The sequence below is a fragment of the Hyperolius riggenbachi genome, chromosome 8 (assembly GCF_040937935.1).
Source record: "Hyperolius riggenbachi isolate aHypRig1 chromosome 8, aHypRig1.pri, whole genome shotgun sequence".
Classification (NCBI taxonomy): Eukaryota; Metazoa; Chordata; class Amphibia; order Anura; family Hyperoliidae; genus Hyperolius; species Hyperolius riggenbachi.
This window is the reverse complement of record NC_090653.1, coordinates 246,324,122-246,346,505: the sequence shown is the minus strand read 5'-3', so window position 1 is coordinate 246,346,505 and position 22,384 is coordinate 246,324,122. Positions and strand designations below refer to the sequence as shown.

The 22,384-nt window shown below is 45.1% G+C and overlaps 1 protein-coding gene across 1 annotated transcript in view; it reads right to left on the bottom strand.

Annotated features, from left to right (window-relative positions):
- LOC137528504 (endonuclease G, mitochondrial-like) overlaps positions 1-22,384 on the bottom strand; it is a 77,332-nt gene that overhangs the window by 28,736 nt on the left and 26,212 nt on the right. The gene's annotated exons all lie outside the window — the stretch shown is intronic.

Below are 22,384 nucleotides of genomic sequence, written 5' to 3'. Positions count from 1 at the left end.
ACAGTGTAATTGTTGATACAATCCTAGTGATGCAATTATAAAACAACAGGTTTGTAATTTCCAAGGTAACATTGTCAATAGAATACATAACATGTTAAATGTTACAGAAGTTGGGATTGTTAAATGGTTATATAAAATTTTAGAATTAACTGCACTCCTTAGAAGATAACAGAAAAAGAGGAAGAGTAAAGTAAAGGAAAGAAAAATAAAAAGTAGAAGAGAAGAAGAAAAAGAAAAGGCCCGTCTCTCCCCCCCCCCCCCCCCCCCCCCCAGGAGCCCCAATCGGTCCCGGCAGTCAACCCCCGAATTTAGTGTGTTAATCCAAGATGGGAATAAAGTTTGGATCCGTAGAGTCTAAAATTCTATTCTCCCAAACCCCCCAAATTTTGTTATATTTCTTAGGACATTTCCTATTCATGAAGGTGGTTTTATATAGGGGTAGTACCTTGTTTATTGCCTTGGCCCATTTGCCCAATGTGGGAGCTGAGGTTTGCTTCCAACTCAGAAGAATTTGTCTCCTAGCCTGAAAACAAAGTATACGTACTAATTGTTGTTGGTGCTTGGTTAAGGATGTTTCTCCCATATGTCCTAGCAGCATTAGGAGAGGTTGTAGTAGGAGTGTGGTATGAAGGAGGGTATTGATTATTCGTAGTACCTCTTTCCAGAATGGGACAATGGATGAGCAAGTCCAAAAGATATGTATATAGCTGCCAAGTTGTGTCTGGCACCTCCAGCACCTGTCAGAGTTAGCATTGTTAATTTTGTGCATTCGCTCAGGCGTTAAATAAATTCTGTGTAGGAATTTGATTTGTTGTAGATGGTCTCTTGCTGACACAACAGTATTTGGGTATTCCTCTAGTATCATATCCCAGTCGTCCCTATCTAGGTCAGTAATGTCTCTGGTCCATTTCTGTAAAGTTAGATCTAATTTGTTATTATTTATGGTTAGCAGTTCCGAGTATATAGCTGACAGTGTTTTTGGCAGTGTTTTGGTCAATAGTAGTTGCTCCAGAGAGTCCATTTCTAGCGATGGGACGTGGGTGGGAAATTGAGAATTGTATGCGTGTCTTAGTTGTAGGTACCTGAATAAGTGCTTATTGGGTAAATTAAACTGCCTTTTTAGTTCGTTAAAGGGGAGTATGGCCTGGTTGTTCTGAATGTGCGAGATGTTTTTTATACCATATTTTGCCCATATGATTGGGTCTGGTATGGAGAGAAAGTGGGGCAGCCCCGGGTTACCCCAAAGAGGTGTATGAGGGGATATCGCAGATATGTTGAGGAGTGAGGCCCTGGCCGCCCCCCATGCCCTCCACGTCGTTGTCATAGGTTTAGTGGCGTCTAAAGTTGGATTTGGGTCCTCTGTAGGGGAAATTGGTAAGTTGCTCGTATGAACCGAGGATCGCAGCCTCTATGTTAACTGCAGGGTTTTGTTCGTCTTGTGAGAACCACCAACGCGTGGTTACCAGAACTGAAGCCCAGTAATATTTTTGAAGATTAGGTAGTGCAAGGCCACCTCTATTTTTTGGGAGTTGGATAGTCTCTAACGCTATTCTCGGCTGTTTCCCTGCCCAAATAAATTTGAGGATAAATGGTATCTAGTTTGTGGAAAAAGGATTTAGGGAGCCAGATCGGGCATTGCCTGAAAAAATAGAGAAACTTGGGGAGATATATCATTTTTATGAGATTAATTCTACCTATAAGCATGAGTGGCAGGTTATTCCATGTTTTACATCTATCCTCTAAACTATTGACTAGAGGGTCTATATTTAATGATTTGTATGAGTTAAGATTTTTAGTAACTTGTATTCCCAAGTATTTGAATTGAGAGACCTTTTGGAGTTGTATATCTGAGTTGGGTGTGGTTTGGGGATCATCATCCAGTGAGAAGAGTATTGACTTGGACCAGTTAATTTTAATACCCGAGTGGGAGCCGAAGCCTCCTTCAATGAGTGGGTTGCATCATTAAGATATAAAAGTACGTCATCGGCGTATAGAGAAATTTTTTCTTCCAGGTTCCCGATTTTTAAACCCTGGATATGCCTTGACTGTCTTATGTATGCTGCAATGGGCTCCATCGCTAGAGCGAAGAGTGTTGGCGATAAAGGGCATCCCTGCCTCGTACCTCTCTTTAGTTTAAAGGTGTTTGAGATAACATTTCCCGTTTTTACCCGAGCAGTCGGATCAGCATATAATAATTGAATCCATGTGATAAAATTACCCCCAAATCCAAATTTCTGTAGAACCGCTATGAGATAGCCCCACTCCACCGAGTCAAATGCCTTTTCCGCGTCAAGTGAGGCTATCACCCTGCTCCCTGTGTTAGTATGTGAGGTAGATATGTTAGTGATTAACCTGCGAATATTAATATCTGTGCCCTTGCCCGGTATAAAGCCTGACTGGTCACAATGTATTAGTTTGTTAATAATTTCCTACTCCAATATCTTGACTGAATATCTCTGTGCACAAGTGCCTCTACGCATATACACTTACACATCTACATACACACATTTCAATACGCATATGTACAAATACAAACATGTTCTCATGTACATACATTCTACTTTTTGTATACATTCATATCTGTCTGTAGCACAACAATCACACTTGCAAGGGATGTCTGCCTAGGGTCGGTTTTTTGGGGGTGCAGGAGGGGGCGCAGTGCATGACGGAGGAACTATGGCTACACAGAGCGGCACAATCTGTGTTGCATGGAACGCGGAAGTATGTCAGTGTTCATTGTTCCCTTCCTGCTTGCTGCTGCCGTCAATGCTGGAGGAGGAAGCGCTGAAGAGGGAGGAGGAGGGAAAGGGCCCCCCTCCCCGCCGCTGTGTGCAGCCTTTCATGAAGCACTGTGCTCCTAGGTCTGGGGCACCTAACTGGCTACCTATACTTGGCTATACTAAGGACACCCATGCCTGGCTATGCTGGGGGGCACCCATGCCTGACTATACTTGAGGAAACTCATGACTGAATATACTATGAGCACCTATACCTGGCTATACTGAGGCATTCTAAACCTGGCTATACTGGGGGCACCTATCCCTGGCTATACTGAGGGCACCTATCCCTGGCTATACTGAGGGCACCAATCCCTAGCTATACTGGGGGCGGGAACCTGTACCTGCCTATACTGGGGGCGGGAACCTGTACCTGCCTATACTGGGGGCGGGAACCTGTACCTGCCTATTCTGGGGGCAACTATACCTAGCTATTTATACTGAGAGCACAAATACGTAGGGTGGATGTTAGGAGGATACCTGGGCTGGGGCCCATCCAAAGTTTTGCAGGTGGGCACAGTAATTTCTAGTTACGCCCCTGCATACACATATACAGCTATTCTGATAGTCATATACTGCTAAATATACATATAATTATATGCATATACATATGATGACATATCTGAAGAAAACCTGTAACAGAAAAACACCCCTCTTCTGGAGATGCTTGCATCATGAGGTGGAAGCCTCTGAATCCTAACGAGGCTTCCCCGTCACGACAATCCAGCGGTGCGACTCCACACAGAGCGATGAGGTAAATACTTGCTGCTGTGCCGCAATCCAGCACAGTCGTGGCTCTTTATTCGGGCTACGGCTGAAAAATAGCCAAGCCCGATCGTATCCGCTCTAATGCGCAGGTGTGAGTACTTTCGCCTTGACAGTACAGCGGATACGATCGGGCTTCACTATTTCCGCCTTAGCCGAACTAACAGCCACTACTGCGCCTACGCAGGATTACATCAGGTAATTATTGCCGTGTCTGCGCAGTAAATGTCAGGCTTTGTCGAAGAATGAGGGGAAGCCAGCGCTGGATTCCCCCAAGCTACAGATAAAGGGGAAGCCTCATTGGGACCCTGATACTTCCCCCTCCCGAGGTAAGTATCTGCCAGGGGGAAATGTATTTATTTTTTGTAGAGGGTCTTAAAGTATAAACCTATAGGTATATGCATATATTTATGCCTATATGCAAATATAAAATGTATATAAATATACCTACATTCATATATAAATATGTATATATACATATGTACAATTACAAAAAATATAAACATACATACGTTAAATTAAAAAAATGTATTCAAACCAGGGCTGTGAAGTCGGTACAAAAATACACAGACTCCAACTCCTCAGTTTAGGATTCCACAGACTCCGACTCCTCTAATTTGCATATTACAATCTTGTTGATTGAAAGAATGTAACATGAAAATTGTCTCTTAACTGCCAACGCTGAGTAATTTTAAAAGACAACTGAAGTGAGAAGGATATGAGACTGCCATATTTATTCCCTTTAGTTATAGACTAAAACTAGTCCTTGGTAAGAGTACTTGTAAAAGGTACAGACCGGAACAAAGAACATCTATCAGGGCTGTGGAGTCGGTACAAAAATCTTCCGACTCCTCAGTTTCTAAAACCACGACTCCGACTCCAACTTTGACTCCGGGTACCCAACATTGCTCAGACTCATCAACTCTGACTCAGTCTAATACTTAACATGGCTGTGGATTTTGTACAAAAATCATGCAACTCCCAACTCCTGACTCCAACTCCTCAGTTTCTGAAACCACGACTCCAACTCCAGGTGCCCAAAATTGCCCTGACTCCACAGCCCTGATCAGGCCCTAGGCAACGTAACTGTGGGTACATACATGTAAGAGTGATGTGCAGGTACTCTGCAGGGGAATAAGGAGATTCTTCCTCTATTACACATTCTTCATGCACAATCTGAACCAGGTTTATGGGTGACAGACAACACCTCTATGTTCAATGTGCACAACATTCTCAGTGAATTCCCTGCAGCTCTGTGGAGAGTGCATATGTAGAGTGTAGTACTACTGTGTAATAAAGTAAACTTGAGACAGATGAAAATAAAGTTTTATACATACCTGGGGCTTTCTCCTCCCTCTTTCAGGCTAATCAGTCCCTCGCTATCCTCCTCCACCACCTGGATCTACTGCTATGAGTCCAGGTACTTGAGCCAGTCTGGCGTAGTGCACATGGATGAGCTGCATTACAATAGAAGGGCAGCGAACATGGGCATGCTGAAACTATTGAACTAAGGTGTGTGTATATATATATATATATATATATATATATATATATATATATATATATATATATATATATATATATATATATGTGCACAGATGTATATGTTAAGGATTGGTACTGGCAGTCTTTTTGTATTTCAGATGCTGTGAGGTAAATCACCTCAGAAGATTCTGTTGTTATGCAAAGCTGAGCTGTATGCTATTCAGGTACAGCTGAAAGCGGATTGGTTGGAGCTTCGTTCCCTCCAAAGCCCTTAGCCAATCAGGAGGTTGGCTGAGGTGAAACAAAACCAGCCCTGTCAGAGCAGTCAGTGTCACTTGAGGAGAACTTTTGGACAGACCTGAGCTGCTGTGATAGCTGCTGTTTTTGCTTCTCCTCTGCTATTCCTTCCTTTTTTGTTTTGTTTTCTTTCTTTATTTTATTTATTCCTCTTTTTAGTGTTCTGAATTATGGAGCACCCCTTCAGAGAACTTTTACTGAGGGCTCAGGCACCTGACGGAGAACAAGTAATCCGAGCACTGCTGGCTGCCTTGCCCCCCTTGCCTGGTACAGCTAGTGGTGTTTCTCCGGCGCTGTGTGCTGCTTCTCCTGCCTTACCTGCTGCTCAGCATGTTGCTGCTTCTGGTCCTCCAGTCCAGCCAGGCGTTCCAGTGACTCTGCCTCCTACCGCTGGGACGTCTCCGCTCCTGATGCCTGTGGGAGCGGCTCCGAGTGGCTTCAATTTTTGGCCACTTGTTTTCCCACCTCCACCACCTCCTTCTCCGCTCGGGGCCATGGATGTCTCTGGTTCCAGCCCCCTGCTCCAGGCTTCAGGGATCGTCCAGGACGGGGGCGGCGCTGCACCCATCTCTTCCCAGCTACTGGTTACCGCAGGCAGCAGTGGTATGGCGGATTCCGGATCCCGGTTGGTGTCCTCTGCACCGGAAATACATCATCTGCCCTTAGGAGGCACTTCCGGCCCAGCCTTGCCAGTACCTTCAGCTGAGCCTGAGAGGGGGCGGTCTCTGAGGCAGAACAAGAGGAAGACCAGACCTTATACGCCGCCCCCTAGCCGATCATCACAGCCTACGCAGCCATCCAGGAAGAAGGGTCAGCCTTCCAAGGGACACGGGACTCAGCCGGCGCAGAGGAATGGATCTATGCCTGCAGGTGTCAGCTCTCAGCTGCCTGCTGGGTGTCCTCCCGCACAACCTGCGCATCAGATGGGGCAAGCCGGATTACAGCAGGAGCCTAGAGCTGCACAGAGGGATCCACAGCTGGTGAACCAACAGGCCCAGCCGGTCCAGGAAGGGGGAGCTCGTATGCCGGGTGAGTGCCTGGGTATCCCCCAGCAAACCCAGCCTAATAGGCTGGATGAAATGTTTTCAATGATGCAATCTCTGTTATCTGTAATTCAGAGGGGGGGTTTTGCTTGTGGGTCCCAGCAGCATAACGTGCAGTCATTGGGAGTGTCAAACCCCTTACCTCTAGAATCTGCGGGGGTTCCTACCCCTACTCCTGTTGCTAATGTTTGGTATCCTGTGGCTGCTACGCCTTCAGTCTCTGTACCACCTGTTATGTCTTCTGTTTCTTTACCACCTGTTATGTATCAATCTGCTGTTCCTGTTCAGCCTGTTTTGTCTCAGTCTCAGTCTCCTCCTACTGTTACTCCTTTGACTTCTGAGAGCAGACCTTCTGGGGTATCAGAAATGTGTTACAAAGAGGCATTGGCATGTGATTTATCGCCTCTTGGTTTCCATTTACCATTGTCTGTCAAGGAAAAAATTTGGCAATCAGAGTATGTGGACTTGCTCTCTCTCTTGCCAGCTAACAAGGATTTTATTAAGGATAAAAAAGATGCTGAGGGTGATAGGAGGCGTCCTATCGCTCGAACGTTTTCTAATTGGCTACAAGCATTTTTTATTTATGCCAGCATTCTGTGTGAAAAGTATCCTGCTTTGAGTGTGGGCCTTTTTCGTCATGCCGATATTGTATTGGAAGCATATCAAAAATTTGGATCCTTGAGCTGGTTTTTGTATGATGAAACCTATCGGCAAAAAATGACAGTGCATTCGAATTTGCAGTGGGGTCAGAAAGACGTTGGCCTATGGTTGTCTTTGATGTTGCCGCAGAGATCGCAATCACCTAGACAAGCCCCTTCGCCTGGAGGGGTTACATTACGGAAGGGTGTTTGTTTTTCTTTTAATGAGGGGCAGTGCAAGTTTACTAACTGCAGGTTCCGGCACGAGTGCTCATTCTGTGCTGGTCCTCACTCTTTAAACAAATGTGTGAAGAAAGCATCTGCCCCTCAGAATGCTTATCCAGGCAAAGAGCCATTTCTTAAAGGGCCCGAGCCCAATACTGCTGCAAAGGTTAATTCCATGGTTAGAGATGTATCCAGACCAGAACATAGCTAGTTTTCTGTTTCACGGTTTTAGAGATGGTTTTTATATTCCTGCTTTTGATGGTTTAGGTTGTGAGTGGGTAGACAATCTGAAATCAGTTGGTCAATTTCCGGAAGTTGTTAGTGCAAAACTTAGTAAGGAGCTTGAGGCCGGCAGGATTGCCGGTCCGTTTTCTGTACCCCCCTTTGCTAATTTCAGATTATCCCCTCTGGGCGTTGTTCCAAAAAAGGAGCCGGGGGAGTTTAGAATCATTCATCATTTGTCATTTCCGAAAGGGGGTTCTCTGAACGATTGCATTCCGGCGGAATGGTCGTCGGTTCGATATGCCACGTTTGATCAAGCTATGGAATTGGTTAGAAGTTTCGGATCTGGTGCCCTTATGGCCAAGACCGATATCAAATCGGCATTCAGATTGCTTCCAATTGCTCCAATCGGTTTTTCCTCGTTAGGGTTTCAGTTTGGGGGTAGTTATTTCTTTGATCGATGCCTCCCTATGGGGTGCTCTTTGTCATGCCTATATTTTGAACGCTTCTCGTCCTTTTTGGAGTGGGCAGCCTTGTTTGAGCATGATTCAGGAGGTGGAATAACTCACTACCTAGATGATTTTCTTTTTGTTGGAGGAAATGACAGTGATTTATGCATGTCTTTATTGAATTGTTTTATTTGCCTTATGGAGTTTTTTGGTGTTCCTCTTGCACCTGAGAAAACTGTGTTGCCTTGCACAGAGTTATGTTTTTTGGGTATCTGCATTGATACTATTAAACAGGAGTATAGGCTGCCATTGGAGAAAGTAGTTGAAATGCGGAACAGGATTCGTTTATTAATCAAAAAAAAAAAAACGGTAGTGAAGGAGGTGCAATCTGTGTTGGGCTTATTGGCTTTCGCTACGCGAATTATGCCAATGGGTCGGGTTTTCTCCAGGCGTTTGGCACTGTCTATTTCAGGTTTAAAGTCCCCATCCCTTCATGTACGCTTGAATTCAGTGGTTAAACATGATCTGTTGGTTTGGGATAGGTTCCTGTGTGAATATAATGGCAGGACTTTCTGGCAGGATGAATTTCAATCGGCAGAAGAACTTCAATTGTTCACGGATGCGGCTGGCTCCATAGGATTTGGGGCCTTCTGGGCTGGAAAATGGTGCGCGGACACCTGGCCTGTGTCATGGGTGGAAGGCGGCGCCACCAAATCCATAGTCTTATTGGAGCTGTTTCCTGTTTTGGTATCTCTTGTGTTGTGGGGTGAGAGTTTTCAGAATAAACGTATACTATTACACACTGATAATAAGGGCGTATTATTTGCAGTTAATTGCCTAACATCAAAATCAATCTTTGTTTTACGAGTGTTGCGTCAGATTGTATTTTATTCATTGAAATGTAACATCTGGTTGAAAGCTGTTTATTTGCCTGGAAAACAGAACGTAGTAGCTGATTGTCTATCCCGAAAAAAATTTCAGGAATTCCGCCAGCATGTGCCAGACGCAGAGAGGGATGGAGCTATATGTCCAGATCAATTATGGAAGGTGATCTGGGATTGATTTCGTCTATGGTGTCTAACTCTCTTTCAGGGAAGACTTGGAATGATTATTTGTCCGCATGGAATAAGTGGTGTATGTACTGCCAGGAGACCTCTGTCTCTGCTTTACAAGATGATTGCGACATTGTTTTACGTTTTTTATGTTATGGAATGCAGCTAGGCTGGTCATATGGGTATATGAGTAAGACATTGGCAGGAGTGTCGTTTTTTCGCAAGCTCATGAATGCGCCTGCGGTTAACAGCTATTTTATAGTTAAACAGTTTTTGAAGGGATACAAATCAGGGGCTAAGACGGTGGATGAGCGACGTCCAATTAGCTTTAATTTACTGGTGGGGATATCTGTGTTTTTAAAAGCTATTTGCGTGTCAGATTACGAGTTTTTGCTTTTTCAAGCGGCATTTTGCCTCGCTTTTTTTGCCGCGTTACGGATATCGGAGTTGGTCGCTCATTCCAAGTCGTCTCAGGCTCAGTTGGAGGAGTCCCATGTCCGGGTTTTTGAGGAGAAGGTGGAGGTTTTCGTGTGTCGGTCAAAAACCGATCAGGCCTCGCGGGGTGTTTGGTTATCTTTGTTTTCATTGCCGGGTTCACTTTTATGTCCGGTTTACGTTATTCGCTCCTTTTTGGCGGTGCGTATTTCTGCGGTTTCCTTTTTGTGCCACGCGGATGGGTCTCCTCTTACAAAATATCAATTTTCTGCTGTTCTAAAAAAATGTTTAGTCAAATTGGGTTTAGGTGAGGAGCGCTTCTCCACCCATTCTTTTCGTATAGGTGCTGCTACAGAGGCAGCTAGGATGGGACTTAGTTCAGAAGTTATTAAGAGGTTGGGTAGGTGGGAGTCCAGCCGTTTTATGTTATATGTGCGTCCACGTTTGTGTGTTTTCTAATTCTTTGTTTTAATTACAGGTAGGCAAAGGGTGACGGTGTGGCTATGCGGTCACTCCTTTATATATTGGGCAGGGAGGAGAGCATTAATTAGACCATACGGTGAGCACCTAGACCTATCTGGTTATTCTATACAAGTATTGTGGAAAGGGATTCGTGGTATGCAATGGAGGGGTTTGCTACCAATGATTAAAGAGTCTCTCCGTGTGGATCCTCCTCCAGAGGTTCTGATAGTCCACTTGGGAGGTAATGATGTAGGGAAAATGCGCACTTTGCAGTTGATTTTTGATATAAAGTCTGATTTCTCCCAACTGCGTGAATTGCTACCTAACACAGTGCTGGTATTTTCAGAGATCATCTCCAGGTTATGTTGGCTTCGATCCCCGGAGCTTTCATTTTTGGAAAAAATAAGGAAGAAAATAAACAGGCGGATAAGCAAATTTATGTTCACCATCCAAGGGTTCGCATATAGACATCATGAGCTGGAAGGTGGAATTGTGGGGCTGTATCATACTGATGGAGTACACTTGTCTGAAATTGGATACGATATATTTAATGTGAACTTACAAGACATGGTTGAACAGGCCGTGGGGTTGGGGGGTGCCAGGCTTTAGGCCTGCCTGGTGGGGTATGGTGAAAGTAAAGAACTGGTGTGCGATCGTGTAGGGTCCACAGACCATCGATCGCGGTTGTTGTGTTGGTCAGTTTATGTGTGTTCACGTGTAAATAAAGTTAAATGGTTACGGAGTTTACAATAAAGTTGGTTGTTTGTTATACCCCCCACTTTTTACCCCCCAATAAACAATGGCCGCGGCCTGTAAAACGCCAAGGTGGTGTGTGTCTCAATTATTTAATAAGTAGTAGATGTTTAATGTTTGACGTTTAATAATGTTGAATGCATTCCCATGGATGAGCTGCATTACAATAGAAGGGCAGCGAACATGGGCATGCTGAAACTATTGAACTAAGGTGTGTGTGTATATATATATATATATATATATATATATATATATATATATATATATATATATATATATATATATATATATATATATATATATATGCACAGATGTATATGTTAAGGATTGGTACTGGCAGTCTTTTTGTATTTCAGATGCTGTGAGGTAAATCACCTCAGAAGATTCTGTTGTTATGCAAAGCTGAGCTGTATGCTATTCAGGTACAGCTGAAAGCGGATTGGTTGGAGCTTCGTTCCCTCCAAAGCCCTTAGCCAATCAGGAGGTTGGCTGAGGTGAAACAAAACCAGCCCTGTCAGAGCAGTCAGTGTCACTTGAGGAGAACTTTTGGACAGACCTGAGCTGCTGCCCACCCACCCGTCCCTTAATTAAAATTTTGTCGCGGGCCTTTATTATTGGGGGGGGGGGGGTATGGTGAAAGTAAAGAACTGGTGTGCGATCGTGTAGGGTCCACAGACCATCGATCGCGGTTGTTGTGTTGGTCAGTTTATGTGTGTTCACGTGTAAATAAAGTTAAATGGTTACGGAGTTTACAATAAAGTTGGTTGTTTGTTATACCCCCCACTTTTTACCCCCCAATAAACAATGGCCGCGGCCTGTAAAACGCCAAGGTGGTGTGTGTCTCAATTATTTAATAAGTAGTAGATGTTTAATGTTTGACGTTTAATAATGTTGAATGCATTCCCATGCACACACTCCGCCGCCGGGAGCATACTACACCTGCGCAGTACACTCCTGGCTGTGGAAGCGGCATGTGGTCGGACTGCGCTGACTGGCTGAATTACCAGGACTCATAGCAGAAGATCCAGGTGGTGGAGGTGGACAGCGAGGGACTGATTAGCCTGAAGGGAGCTGGAAGCCCCAGGTATGCATAAAACTGTTTTCATCCTTCTCAGGTACCATTTAATTCATAGTCACCAAACTAAATTTTAACATATCAAATTATTTGATTTCATGAGCAAAGAGTGCGTACATTTGCATAAATCAGTATCAACGCAGAATTTCCATCTCATTGACCAGCTCTATTAGTGACACGGCTACACATCAGGCTTTATTCTTACAGCATAGATGTTATTTAATATATATGCAATTCCTGTGTACACATCATATATACCAGGGGTAGGGAACCTTTGCTCTCCAGCTGTGATAAAACTACAAATCCCAGCATGCATTTGCCTTTATTAATCATGACTGTGGCTGTCAGAATCCTGCAATGCATTGTGGGACTTGTAGTTCCTTAACAGCTGGAGAGCCAAGGTTCCCTACCCCTGATATATACAGTCACAATCAGATGTGTACGTCTGACTTTAAAAATACGGGGACTGCTTTATTGAAGCAGCACAAGTAACTAATTTTGATTGGTTTATTGGTTTATTTTATTTTTGTGGACTAAGCACAGCTATTACTGTATGTATAAATTTATGATGACTATTATCTGAGAAATAGAACATTTTATCATATTTTCTATTTTGATTACAGTTTAAATTAATTAGGAGTCGGAGCATTATTTCCCGACTCCAGGCACCCAAAATTGCCCCAACTCCACAGCCCTGATTCAAACCTATTTGAACACGTGTTGGAAGACCCATTAACCTCCTTGGCGGTATGGACGAGCTCAGCTAGTCCATGACCGCTGGAGGGCACCGCTTAGGCCCTGCCGGGCCGATTTACACAATTTTTTTAAAACACGCAGCTAGCACTTTGCTAGCTGTGTGTGGGGCACGATCACCGCCACGCTGCTACCCGCCGCATAAGGAACTCCTCCCGAGACCCCTGCGCAGCCTCCGAACACAGCCTCCACTGCCAGCCCATGGCCCACGCAGTGTGATGAGTCCAACCTCCTCTCCTGCGCCTGTGTTAAGCGCCGCTGTCAAGTCCACATTATCCACAGCGTACTGCGCAGGCGCAGTAGTTCTGTGCCTGCGCAGTACGCTGTAGACAGCATGGATTTAATTGACAGTGTGGATTTGATTGACAGCGGCGCTTAACACAGGCGCAGTAAGGATGACCTCACGTTCAGGCGCAGTAAGGACGACCACACGGCAAAGACCCCGGGCTGGTAGCTGTGATTGGAGATGCAGCGTGGGACATGTCGGCTTCAAGGTGCTGGAGGAAGTCCCGGGTAAGTATATCATAGGGGTGTGAAATGTGATGTTAGATATATATGAGCCATACATTCAAAACTTTATTGCAATGTACATAAACTTTAAAAAACAAAGATTGACATAAAATGAACGTTGTCAGATCACTACCAATTCCAGAGAATAAAACTTTTTCTAGCTGCTTTTCCTTGCAGCTAAATAACAGATGGTATGGCTCACTGTGTAACAATGAACTCATAGTTTTGCCAGCTAAAACAAAATAAAAACACCTTTGATAACAAGTAACTCCTGCAGAGATGCTGGAGTCACTCGTTTTAAAACTTATTTTATACAGCTTCTCACAGCAGGGATAAACAGATTACTGGCTTGCAGTGCAGAGGATAGGAGGAAGTACTCTGCACAGATGGTAGAGTCTGGTTGCCAGGCAACAGGTAAACAAGTTATGTGCTCATGGAGGAGCTGCCCCGAAGTCTGACTGCAAGGGGGGGGCACGAGTCCTCTCTCTGTGAGGAAGTAAATGAAGAAACTTCAGAGCAATTGAGCCGTTATTTTAACAGAGGTTACTGCAATTCAACAACAAGTCATCACAGCCCTAGATTACACAAAGGAAAACTAGGCAGCAGTTATTTGTGAATGTAAAAAAAACAAAAACACTACTAACAAATGGATTAGCCTCCCAGCCGTCATCAGTCACTGTATTACATGTTGTATTGATGAAACCAATCTTTTTTTTGAAAAACTTTTCACACTATTTTAGAAGAATTTTTAATAGTTTATGCATAAACCACTTTGTTTTTGTTTCCTCATTCGTGAAAGAACCCCTTTAAGCCTCTGGGTAGTTGAGTAGTCTGACCAAAATAGCATTTGCCATGAGGGCATTTCAACATATTAACCACCCAACTACAATCACACATATCTATCATGTATGTTATAACATTTACCACTAGTGGGATGGTAAAAACACTACCCTTAATAAGACTACTACAAATGTGACACCGAAGACATGGAAATGTGCCACATTTGGTTAATTACATTTTCTTCTAATGTCAGAATGTACCAACTTACTGCTAAGAGAGGGTGAACTTTTATAGCAAAACATTGGGGGGGAGGGGGGGCACGATTAAATTCCTTGATAGAGTCCTTTAGAAATAAAAGAAATCCTATCAGGACAATATGTTCTCAAGGCACGGCACGCTCGCTCAATGCACATTACTTGGTGAGAGTGCTCAGAGGTGTCTACCCGACATGCTAACAAAGCAGCAATATTCAGTGTTCGGCGCACAGATTAGTGCCTTGAGCACATATTGCTTTGATAAAGGGACCCTACGTGGTCTAGAAATGTTGGCTTTGAGCTTTTACATGTACAATAAAGTATCGCATGGGATGTGCCAGCCTTTGTTGATATACAGTGGATTGCAAAAGTATTCGGCCCCCTTGAAGTTTTCCACATTTTGTCAAATTACTGCCACAAACAAATCAATTGTATTGGAATTCCACATGAAAGACCAATACAAAGTGGTGTACACGTGAGAAGTGGAGCGAAAATCATACACGATTCCAAACTTTTTTTTTTTTTACAAATAACTGCAAAGTGGGGTGTGTGTAATTATTCAGCCCCCTTTGGTCTGAGTACAGTCAGTTGCCCATAGACATTGCCTGATGAGTACCAATTACTAAATAGAGTGCACCTGTGTGTAATCTAATGTCAGTACAAATACAGCTGCTCTTTGAGGGCCTCAGAGGTTGTCTAAGAATATTGGGAGCAACAACACCATGAAGTCTAAAGAACACATCAATAGGTCATGGATAAAGTTGAGAAATTTAAAGCAGGCTTAGGCTACAAAAAGATTTCCAAAGCCTTGAACATCCCACGTAGCACTGTTCAAGCAATCATTCAGAAATGGAAGGAGTATGGCACAACTGTAAACCTACCAAGACAAGGCCGTCCACCTAAACTCACAGGCCGAACAAGGAGAGCGCTGATCAGAAATGCAATCAAGAGGCTTATGGTGACTCTGGACGAACTGCAGAGATCTACAGCTCCGGTGTGGGAATCTGTCCATAGGACAACTATTAGTCGTGCACTGCACAAAATTTGCCTTTATGGAAGAGAGGCAAGAAGAAAGCCATTGTTAAAAGAGAAAAGCCTAAGAAGTCCAGTTTGCAGTTTGCCACAAGCCATGTGGAGGACACAGCAAACATGTGGAAGAAGGTGCTCTGGTCGGATGAGACCAAAACTGAACTTTTTGGCCAAAATACAAAACGCTATGTGTGGCGGAAAACTAACACTGCACATCACTCTGAACACACCATCCCCACAGTCAAATATGGTGGTAGCAGCATCATGCTCGGGGGTGCATCTCTTCAGCAGGGACAAGGAAGCTGGTCAGAGTTGATGGGAAGATGGATGGAGCTAAATACAGGGCATTCTTGGAAGCAAACCTCTTGGAGTCTGCAAAAGACTTGAGACTGGGGCAGAGGTTCACCTTCCAGCAGGACAACAACCCTAAACAAAGCTAGGGCAACAATGGAATGGTTTAAAACAAAAACATATCCATGTATTAGAATGGCCCAGTCAAAGTCCAGATCTAAATCCTATCGAGAATCTGTGGCAAGATCTGAAAACTGCTGTTCACAAACGCTGTCCATCTAATCTGACTGAGCTGGAGCTGTTTTGCAAAGAAGAATGGGCAAGGATTTCAATCTCTAGATGTGCAAAGCTGGTAGAGACATACCCTAAAAGACTGGCAGCTGTAATTGCAGCAAAAGGTGGTTCTACAAAGTATTGACTTAGGGGGCTGAAAAATTACGCTCGCCCCATTGTGCAGTTATTTGTAAAAAATGTTTGGAATCATGTATGATTTTCATTCCACTTCTCACATGTACACCACTTTGTATTGGTCTTTCACGTGGAATCCCAATAAAATTGATTCATGTTTGTGGCAGTAACGTGACAAAATGTGGAAAACTTCAAGGGAGCCGAATACTTTTGCAAGCCACTGTATACTCCATAGGGGCATCACCCCCTTGTTCATATGCAAAATCTAGGAAATTCTGAAGGCTGTCAAAAGCCACTAGAATCGGTTAGCTAAAAGTTAGTGCGATATGATTTTTCAACGATACTGTAACAGCTTTACTGCTATCTTCACCATACCAGCACCTCCCCAGTGACTGGTTGTGGCAGTCAATTCAGTTGCAACCACCCACCAGTTAAAGGACACCTGAACTGAGAAGGATATGGAGGCTGCCATTAGGGCTGCACGATTTTGGGTAACAATCGAAATAGCAATTTCTCTCTCAGAAATTGTGATTCCGATTTACGATTTCTTTTCAAAACAAGCTTTAGCGGGGGGCGGGGTCACTGCCAGGGGGCGGATCCACTGGCAGAAGCAGTGCATATTTGCTAGTGAGCCGGGCGGGGGGGGGGGGGGGGGGGCTGGGGTTGTGCGAGACTTTCAGAAGTCTATAGCAAAAAAAAAAAAAAAAAAAAAAAAAAAAAAAAATAAAAAAAAAAAAAAAAAGTCTATCTAAATAGCAGCTGTCTGGTTATTGTGGACATCATCTCCTTCCTCCACTGTTTTCAATGCCCAAAGACTTTCATGCTTTTTAGTAACCGTTCTATTTTTTACTTGTAATTATCTCCTGGTTTGTAATGGCTGTGCACTGCCTTCATTTTTAAAAGCTGGGGTGACTGAATGAGGCTCTCCAACCCCCCATGCTGTGTAAGGGAAGGGGGAGGGGGAGGAGAGTCGAGTCCAGTCCAGAGCGGCACACAGGTTCTCCAATCGCTGGATAGCGATGGTATGATGGCAGCGGTAGGCGGAGCTATACAGAGCGTACAGCTCCGCCTACCGCCTCCATCATTCCATTGCTATCCAGCGATTGGAAAAGCCGTGTGCCGCTCTGGACTGGACTCTCCTCCCCCCGGCTCATTAACATCTGTCATATGCACTGCTTCTGTGGCTCGGCGCAGCGGTAGGCGGACCATGGCCATGCAAGCAAGCGCGGGCACTAAAAACCGACGGATACTGACGATCCCCAGATAGTCTTCACAGTAACCGCTGTTTCGGTTTAAAGCCGAGAAATCGTGCAGCCTTAGCTGCCATATCTATTTCTTTTTAGTTGTCAGTTGCCTGGCAGTACTGCTCATCTTTCTGGTCTACACCTGAAACAAGCATGTGGCTAATCCAGTAAGACTTCAGTCAGAAACCCCTGATCTGGATGCTTGTTCAGAGGCCAAGGCTACAAGTATTAGAGGTAAAGGATTAAAAAGACAGCCAGGCAATCTGCATTGTTTAGAAGGAAATAAATATGTCAGCCTCCATATCCCTCTCAGTTCAGGTGTGCTTTAAGTGGATTGTGTTGCTACAGTTACGTGACTTGCGGGGGATCTTATAAAGTCTGATGTCCTCATTGGAGAACATATATTAACCCCCTTGTTGGTATGATTCTTTCCGGATTTTAAGATCTAAAAGCGGTACAATTTTTTTGCACCCTTTCAGACCCTAAAACATGGGGAAAAAAAAATCATGCTGCTAATGAGATCTGCAGCAACTCAGCACTCACCTCCCTGGGATACAGCACTGCAGTTCTCCCTACGTCCTCTAAGTGGCCCTGTAACCCTATAGTGAGATTGCGGCTGTCATGACGACAGACGGCGATCATCATCTCACCAGGGGGAAGCAGAGCCTCGGGAGAGAGGAAGAAGAATGGCGGCTGATGTCAGGAGGTGAGTGATAACCAGGGCTGTGGAGACGGTACAAAAATCCACCGACTCAGTTTAGGATTCCACCGACTCCTCTAATTTGCATATTACAATCTTGTTGATTGAAAGAACGTAACATGAAATTCGTCTCTTAACCTCCTTGGCGGTCTGATTCTTTCCAGATTTTAGGGTCTAAAAGCGGTGCAATTTTTTTTCACTCTTTCAGACCCTAAAACCTGAAAAAAAAAAAAATCATTCTGACAGGGAGATCTGCAGCAAAATAAAAAAAAATTTTTTTACCTTCCTGGGCTCCAGTTTTCTCTTTGCCCACAAGATGGCGCTAATATACATATAAACGAACTTCTCTATATTTTTCTAATATAGAGAAGTTCGTTTCCAATGTTAGCCCCGCCCCCGATGACGTCACGCTGCCACCACCGCTCTGCTGCCACCACCACGGCTGCGCTGCTCCAACTGGCTGCCGGGTCCCCGGAAGAATAGCGGGGACATGGGGGATCCCGGCGGCCAGGGAAAGACCCCACACTGCCGGGGAGAGAGGCTGGAGTCCCGCTGCGCAGCGAGATCGCGCGCGGGACTCCACAACTACAGGTAAAGCTCTGCAATGCCTACCCCGACCTGAGCTCGGGATCACCGATAGCAGCTGCTTTTTTCTACCCCGAGCTCAGGTCGGGAAAACCGGCAAGGAGGTTAACTGCCAATGCTTAGTAATTTTAAAAGACAACTGAAGTGAGAAGGATATGGAGACTGCCATATTTATTCCCTTTAGTCATAGACTAAAACTAGTCCTTGGTAGGAGCAGTGTTCTCCCCAGGGCCAATTAAGTGGGCGGGCCGCCTGGCTGATTTGAAACCCTGCCCGCCTATTATGTGCTTGCCTGCTTCTAAAATCCTGCGCTGTAAAACCTCATTATGCACAGAGCAGCGCTCCGTTTCCTTCTTTCAATCAGCGCCAACTGTCATAGCTAAAGCTGAGGCTGTACCCTGCAGGAGCGCTCCTCTGCCTGTCACCTCGAGCTTTCTGGTGAGGCAGGGATTGGCTGGGTGGCTTGTAAGGGGCGGGGCTCCTGCTCCGATTCTCCCTCCTGCCCTCCAATGAGAAGTAGGATCTGTTATGGCCGTGCCTCTCTCGTCAATGGAGAGGCAGCTAAGCAATTACACCCACACAACCCTGGGCAAGCAGCTCCCAGGGGTTACAGGGATGAGAGCCACGTGGGTCCAGCAGTCCTGGACAGCACAGAGCTACTAATTAATTATCGGCTTCCTCCCCCAGACTGCAGGTAACCACCTGCAGCTGCTGGTCTAATCCAGCTGGGGGAGGCTCGGAAAACAGAAGTGGTGCCTATTGGGGGGGGGGGGGGGACAGCCATGCACAGCCTGTCTGTAAGGCAGCCCCCTGTGCACTTGTCTCCTGCTGTGTGTCTTTCTGTGTCACATCACTACCATTTTAGATAGGACAGTTCAACTTATTTGAAAGCACTGGATGTTAACCTGATGTCTGCTTTCAAGAAAGCAGAAAGTAGACACACTGCAGATTTATTACAGGATTTGTATCAGCTGTAACAAAGAAATGCTTTTCTTTTAAAGGACTTACGAGGCCTGTTTTTAAAAACTAAACAAAAAAAGTTAGATACCTGTGTGGTTTTTGTAAGGCACGGAGGACGCCGTCCGCGCCCTCCGTGCCGTTCCGCCGGGTCCCCGCTGCTGAATATCCCCCCGAACGACCCCCGACCGCACGGCCCGGGTCGGGCTCTCCAGCCTTCACCAAGATGGCCGCCGGAGCTGGCCGCGGCTGCGCAGTCCGCATAGCCGCGAGTGCGGCTGCGCAGCTCTAAGGCCAACTCCCCGATCCACGCTACTGTTACGTGGATCGGGGGGTTGGCCTTAAGAGCTGCGCAGCCGCACTCGCGGCTATGCGGACTGCGCAGCCGCGGCCAGCTCCGGCAGCCATCTTGGTGAAGGCTGGAGAGCCCGACCTGGGCCGTGCGGTCGGGGACCCGGCGGAACAGCACGGAGGGCGCGGACGGCGTCCTCCGTGCCTTACAAAAACACACAGGTATCTAACTTTTTGTTTAGTTTTTAAAAATCAGGCCTCGTAAGTCCTTTAAGGTTGCTTGCTAAATTATGCTGTTGTGTATCTTTTAGAGCAGAGAGGAAGTTCTGAGCTCAGGTTGGCTTAAAAAGTGACCTGAGAACCTTAGTCTGAAACCACCTCTCCCTGATGCTAGGTACACTCAATGCACTTATCTGACAGATTTACTGTCGGGTCGATTATTCCTAACATGTCCAATCTGATTTTCGCATCATTTCCTATAGCAGTGAACAGAAAATCGGAAACCAGATCGGACTTGTTGGAAATTGTCAGACAGTAAACCTGTCAGAAAATTGCATCGTGTGTACTTAGCAGGTACATCGGCTTGCCTCCTCACCCTCCTTTTATTCTGTAAGCATAGTTGCACTGGCCTTGCTTCCCCCCCCTCGAACGCCACCCGGCTACTTTTTCGTGCCACCCGGCTGGAAAAAATTTCTGGGGAGAACACTGAAGAGTATTTGTAAAAGGTACAGACCAGAACAAAGAACATCTAACAGGCCCTGTGGGTACATGTAAGAGTGATGTGCAGGTACTCTGTAAAGAAGGAAGAATCCCCTCATTCCCCTGCATTCCTCATGCACAATCTGAACCAGGTTTATGGGTGATAGACAACACCTCTGTGTTCAATGTGCACAACATTCTCAGTGGATTCCCTGTAGCTCTGTGGGGAGTGCATATGTAGAGTATAGTACTACTGTGTAACAAAGTAAACGTGAGAGATGAAATTAAAGTTTTATACATACCTGGGGCTTCCTCCAGCCCCCTTCAGGCTAATCAGTCCCTTGCTGTCCTCCTCCGCCACCTAGATCTTCTGCTATGAGTCCAGATACTTGAGCCAGTCTGGCGTAGTGCGCATGCAAAACTCCTCCACCGGGAGCGTACTACACCTGCGCAGCACTATTGCGCAGGTGCAAAACGCTCCTGTGTGGAAGCGGCACGCGGCCGGACTGCGCTGACTGGCTGAATTATCAGGACTTCTAGCAGAAGATCCAGGTGGTGGAGGTGGACAGCGAGGGACTGATTAGCCTGAAGGGGGCTGGAAGAAGCCCCAGGTATGTGTAAAACTTCTTTTCATCCTTCTCAGGTACCATTTAATTCGTAGTCACCAAAATAAATTTTATCATATCAAAGTATTTGATTTCATGAGCAATGAGAGTGCATACATTTGCATAAATCAGCATCAACGCAGAATTATTTCCATCTCATTGACCACCTCTATTAGTAACACAACTACACATCAGGCTTTATATACTTACAGCATAGATGTTATTTCGTATATATATATATAAGAGATTCCTGTGTAAAACATCATATATACAGTCACAATCAGATGTGTATATCTGACTTTAAAAATTTGGGGACTGCTTTATTGAAGCAGCTCAAGTAACTAATTTTGATTGGTTTATTTCATTTTTGTGGACGAAGCAGAGCTATTACTGTATGTATACAGTGGCTTGCAAAAGTATTCGGCCCCTTTGCCGGTTTCCACATTTTGTCACATTACTGCCACAAACATGAATCAATTTTATTGGAATTCCATGTGTATGACCAATACAAAGTGGTGTACACGTGAGAAGTGGAATGAAAATCATACATGACTTCAAACATTTTTTACAAATCAATAACTGCAAAGTGGGGTGTGCATAATTATTCAGCCCCGAGTCAATACTTTGTAGAACCACCTTTTGCTGCAATTACAGCTGCCGTTTTTTTAGGGTATGTCTCTACCAGCTTTGCACATCTAAAGACTGCCCATTCTTCTTAGTAAAACAGCTCCAGCTAAGTCAGATTAGATGGACAGCGTTTGTGAACAGCAGTTTTCAGATCTTGCCACAGATTCTCGATTGGATTTAGATCTGGACTTTGACTGGGCCATTCTAACACACATATGTTTTGTTTTAAACCATTCCATTGTTGCCCTGGCTTTATGTTTAGGGATGTTGTCCTGCTGGAAGGTGAACCTCTGCCCCAGTCTCAAGTCTTTTGCAGACTCCAAGATTGCCCTGTATTTGGCTCCATCCATCTTCCTATCAACTCTGACCAGCTTCCCTGTCCCTGCTGAAGAGAAGCACCCCCAGAGCATGATGCTGCCACCACCATATTTGACAGTGGGGATGATGTGTTCAGAGTGATGTGCAGTGTTAGTTTTCCGCCACACATAGCGTTTTGCATTTTGGACAAAAAGTTCAATTTTGGTCTCATCTGACCAGAGCACCTTCAACCACATGTTTGCTGTGTCCCCCACATGGCTTGTGTCAAACTGCAAATGAGACTTCTTATGCTTTTCTGTTAACAATGGCTTTCTTCTTGCCACTCTTTCATAAAGGCCAACTTTGTGCAGTGCACGACTAATAGTTGTCCTATGGACAGATTCCCCTACCTCAGCTGTAGATCTCTGCAGTTCGTCCAGAGTCACCATGGGCCTCTTGACTGCATTTCTGATCAGTGGTCTCCTTGCTCGGCCTGTGAGTTTAGGTGGGCGGCCTTGTCTTGGTAGGTTTACAGTTGTGCCAAACTCCTTCCATTTCTGAATGATCGCTTGAACAGTGGTCCGTGGGATGTTCAAGGCTTGAGAAATTTAAAGCAGACTTAGGCTACAAAAAGATTTCAAAACAACTTTATCCCAGACCTGTCTGGTGTGTTCTT